The sequence below is a fragment of the Aedes aegypti genome, chromosome 3 (assembly GCF_002204515.2).
Source record: "Aedes aegypti strain LVP_AGWG chromosome 3, AaegL5.0 Primary Assembly, whole genome shotgun sequence".
Taxonomy (NCBI): domain Eukaryota; kingdom Metazoa; phylum Arthropoda; class Insecta; order Diptera; family Culicidae; genus Aedes; species Aedes aegypti.
Genome location: NC_035109.1, coordinates 295,356,731 through 295,362,409, shown reverse-complemented (window position 1 = coordinate 295,362,409; position 5,679 = coordinate 295,356,731).

The window sequence follows — 5,679 nt, the reverse complement described above, 5'->3', positions numbered from 1 at the left end:
TATGCTTTTCTCGAAAGTTTTCGAATTATTATTATTATTCTTTTTTTAAAGAGATTTTCTGCCCACGGCTGGTTCATCTCCATGTCTTCGAGTTCCTTCGGAACATTAAAATAAATTGTCTCCTCAGATATCTTTATAACCACGTTTCCGACCATGTGAACAACTCGCTGAAACGAGAACCTTGCAGCGAGCGTTTATTCATGGCTACCAAGGTTGAGAAACAGTGCTTTATAGGATCTGTTTAGATCTTGCAAAGGTTTCTCCACCAAGCGTTCAAGGATTTTCCCATTCATCGAGATAGGGTAGGTGTACCAGTGTTCGTCACTCCAAAGAAAACTTTTTTTTAATCAATTAGAAAACTTCAACCACTCGATAGTTTCTGTAGACAGAACTCAGGCAAGTGATAAAAATGCAATGTCACCAATCAGGATAATCCTAAAAACTATAGTTTTTAGAAATAAAAATCGAAAGATGAAGTTCTCGAAAAGAAAAATAAAACAGTTTGGTCAACTGGTTTCAATTATGGTTGATCCCAAGCTAATTTGTAAAAGCAAAATAACTACCGTTACAATTCACGATGAGCTCACTCCATTATCAACTTATTTACCTTGAGGTTTTTTCAATAAAATATATGAGGGATAAATAATTTAGGTAAATTTGATTCTATTCTTTAATTTTTGGGCCAATGTTAGCGATCATTAGCGAAACTTGGCTTAAAGATAAAAGATGATCACACACAAATTCTTTCATCTGTAAAAAAAAATCAACAACAGTTACATAAACCATAGTAAACCATCGGCAAGTTGAGTTTGAATTTGAAACATTTTTAAATACAATTTATGCTATTGATAACACAGCGTAACAAAAATGACATTTTTGCGTGTCTCAAGAATCAAATTATGTGTCTCTAGTAGATTTAGGTCTGCTGAATCTGATGCCGTTCTCAGAAATGTTCCAGCACGTCACAATTTTTAGCTACAGGTGTCCAAAGTTGTATAAAATACTGGTTTCATTGATGTTTACTTCAAATTTAAACAATGATTTATCTAAAAATATTATGATATAATCTATCAAGCATGCCAAACAGGACTTTAACTTTCATTTTAGATATAATTTGGTTGAAATTGCACGATTAACCCAAGAAACATTTGCCTATTTTATAATCATTTATTAAGCAATTTTTCACAACTACATACTGAATATTTGCTTTATTATATTACTTTGCAGCTGCTACGCACACATTGTTCAAGCAAATCTGGCGAAATTATTAAGCTTCTTATCATTTAGTGACTGTAATCATATATTGTAATGATGTTTATTCAGGTTTCACTTAGCTTAATAAGGATTGATGATTTAACAACGCTAGTTTAACAAACTACATTATTGCAGTTTAATTCAGCATCATGTTTAACAACATTTTAATTATTTCCAAGTGAAGCCTTTGTTCAGGCGTTGTTCACACAAATTTGGAGAAGTTATAAAGCGTGTCGTTGTATATTGACTTTATTCTACAACTTCAAAATCGCTTTATAAGCATTTATCTCAGCTTTTATTCAACTGTCACAAAATTGATTGAAAACAAATAAATGACTAAAAATAGCTAACACTGTATACATCAAATGCAGTGTATACCTTTACCATGAATTAAAAACCACTCTTTTAATAATTACCTGAATACTGGATTCAAACTCGAGACCTTCCCATCGTCAGCGGTATACCTTGCCATCTGCGCCATCCTTGAATTCATATATCAGCCTTCCAGTGCCCAATATAAACCTCTTGTAGCTGATTATTGATCATGCTTGAGCTTCTATTCAACAATAACTAATCAACACGTGCTATGCTGATCAACAACTGAATAAGCACATTACTTCTGTTGCTGTTCAGTATCAGAGGGCTATTTATAGCGCACAGTGAGAAAATTTATTTCAATGCTGGTTAAAAATAAAGTTTATTCACAAAGTAAAAACAGTCTGAAATGATTAATCGAATTTCATAATAAGTTTTAACTTGTTAAAACTTTAATTAAATTGTTCATCTAACTACTAAAATTCATTTATTAAATGTATAATATTTCTACTAGGTTTTTATATATTAGTAAGTTAGTGACGAATTCGCCAAGGGCGAAAAGCCACTCAAAAAAAGATAAATAATAATAATATTAGTAAGTTGAACATTGCAATACATTAGGAATACAAAGCAATTTTTAGATATTTTGTCCGTTTTTCAAAAATTTGGCTATGGTGTGACCTATTTTGTAAGGCTTCTTTGTTGCTGAACAATGTGTTTAGTAATCGTTATTTTCGACTTCTTTGGATGACCTGCTCGGATGATATATCTATGTTGTATTAGGATTTTATAAAATACCTATTCAGCTTTTAATCATGTTCATGTTAAACATGGAAACAGCTGAAGTGCGAAGTAACCAAAACGTTAGTTCGTCTCCTGTACATCAACAATAATTAACTATGTATATGTTTATTTGTGACACTGGACTGTAAGTTGGGTAACCACTTTCATGTAACTATTGTTAAATTATTATTTATACTTCGATTATCATTAAAAATGTTATGATTAGTAACTTTTTCCGATATCAATAACGTCACAGATGATGATCACTACATTTGGAAAAAATATTTAAATTTTGATATTTTTAATCCAATGTGATTCGAACTCTACCCTCGTTGATCCATTTCGTCGCCATTACGTCCATTACGTTAATCCATTCATCGCATACACATCTTGGATTTGATTTGAAAAACATTTGAAACATTTGAAAATAACATAAAATGACATATTACGTTTTGCTTGAATAAGAGCATACTCATATACTGTTATTCACATTGTTTATAAGTTTTACTAATCATGCTGGTCAACATTTTAAGTATTAGACACTGAAACTTTTGTACGATTTGTTGATAATCAAATGTTCAATATTCTACTAAAATGATGGCTACAACCTATAGAAGCTTTTAATCAGTCAATTGTTAAACTTCTTATGTGTTGTAGAACAAAAGCTACTATATTTGCATTTTCGGAGGTTTATTCAGCTCTTATTCAAAACACAAACTGCAAAAGGAATAACAGCTTTTTTATAAGCGGAAAATAATATTGTTCAATTAATGATTCAACTAAAAATTTGTTCAGCAATGGTTGCTGCTATGCAGCTTGTATTAAGCACGTAAGTATCTTAAAAGCTACCAATTGTTCCTTGGGTAAATTGAGGGTCAATCGATTTATTTTTACATGCTTGCCGTCTCCATACCAAATTCTTCGTTTCTCTTATATGGCAAAATACAATACATTCCTAAACCAACAAAAAATGAATTTTGAGTATCGGATTATGAACTTTGTTGATAAGTATTGTTAGACAGATGAAGTTTGGGTTCTGAGGCAAATTAAGCAAATAAATGGCCATACAAGCTGACAAACTTGCATGCAAGTTGGATGAAATAGTCAAATTTAGCATTTTCAACAGCCAATATCTCAAAAACTAGACGTGCTATGATATTTCTGAAAATGGCAATGGATTTTGCAACCCTTAATTACCGCTTATATAAAGCATTGTGTTTGGATGGGCATCTAATTCTTCCGAAAGAGGTGCACTTTGCGAAAAAGGACCACGTGATTATTAAGCTGAAATCGAATTCAGGTTAACTTTTGCGTTCATGAGTTCTCTCATGGCGTAGGGGTAACGCGCCCCAACTAGAGATCGGGGAGTACTGAGTTCGATTCTCACTGAGAAGACGTGTAACTTTTTCGCAAATCTTCACATCAATTTGTCCATCTAATCCAATTGCAAATTATATGTAATGTTTAGCTTTTCGGTAGTTGTTAAACTTCCACTCGGCTGGTTAGCCGTAAACCACGATTCATAATTAAAAACAAGTAATATCAATAACATTTTTGGAAGAACAAAAGAAAAACAGAAAGTTTGTTTCAACAATGCACAAAATGTTCCATGAAGCTCTGTTGAAGAATCTTGTGAAATTCTCAATAATTACTTCACGACAGTAGGAGAGGGACTAGGGAAATTCCCATACTCCCATGAACAAGTCCATTTAACCATCTAACACCTATAAATAGTTCCATTTCCCTGCGTCCCACTAATCCCAACGAAGTGATTTCCATTATCAACGACCTAGATTCTAACAAATGTCTCGAAGCAGACAATATTCCACCATCATTACTTAAGATGAACTATGCCAAAATTTCAACAATTTTATCCGACATGATAAACGAAATTATTGCATCAGGAGAATATCCATATTGCCTAAAAATAGCAGGTATCTCCGATATTTAAGTCCGGTGGTCTTAACTTAGCCTGTAACTATCGTCCAATATCCACGTTTTCAGTATTTAACAAAATTTTCAAAAAGCTTATCGATAACACAATTCTTCAAGCTGTTCAATGTTCTATATCCACTCCAGTAGGGATTCAGGCAAGGTTGCAGTACCACTTCTTCAGTGGTAGAGTTAGTCGACTATGTAATAAGACAAATAGAAGCGAAGAAAACAGTTGGAGGGCTTTTCATTGACTTAAAAAAAGGCCTTCGATACTCTGAACCACAAAATTTTACTGAAAAAATGGGAATACTGTGGTGTTCGAGGTCTTCCCAATCGTCTCATTGATAGTTATTTAACCAACAGGAAGCAATTCGTAACAGTGGAGGTCAAAACTAGCAAAACGTTAGGAAATACAGAGGTGCCACAAGGGAACAACATCGGCCCACCTCTTTCTTGCAGAGATGCATTTGAACGCGTTCTGTTCACGTTCTGTTCAAAGCTTGTGCTCACCAGAGTGCCGTGTTTCTCATGTATACCTAAATGAGCTAGTGTGCCATGCGATACAGTCGACTCTCCACATCTCGATGTTCTACATCTCGATATCTCTCCCTATGTCGATGATTTCATAAGTCCCTTCAGTCTGCATACATTTTCACTCTCCATATCTCGATATCCTCCTTATCTCGGTATCTCCATATCTCGATGTGTTTCTGTTGATTTTTCGTTCTCAATTTTCTCTCCGTATGTCGATATGACCAATATCGAAGGTTACTAGACCAGAGTTTTGGGATTCGAAACAAACTAGAAGCGGAAAATGACGTATGTTTGTGTATTACTTTCTTGGCAACGGAGTGTTTTTCAATCTAGTATTCATCAAAAATTTGTTCTTTGTCTCGATCTCTCCCTATCTCGATGATCCCTTTGATATCGAGATGTGGAGAGGCGACTGTATTTCATATCGCAGCTCAAAGATTATGTGAGACACGAGGTGCGGATACGTACAAAATATATCTTAGTGAGCGAGTCTCATGAGACATCTCGTGAGGCTCGTCACATGCGCTTACTAGGAATACCTTTACGAAGTTATGTTTACCTAGTACAATAACCCTACGGCATACATACCCTATAGCATACGACTTCGGCCTATGCTATGCCTATGCTTATTCGGTGGCCAGCCCAAGTTTATCAATTCAAATTCTAGAATCTCAATCGCGTTGAACCACGTCAGTCCTTTGAAACTGCCTACGGGCAGTTTGATCCATATTTTAATCCCATTTCTTTGCTTCTGAAACCTTCGCCAGCGAGGCTCAAATGCACTGTCACATTGAGATTTTCTCATGAGACGGCGCATGAGCCAGTGCAGATGTGATCATTTGAGCTAGTACATTGTAA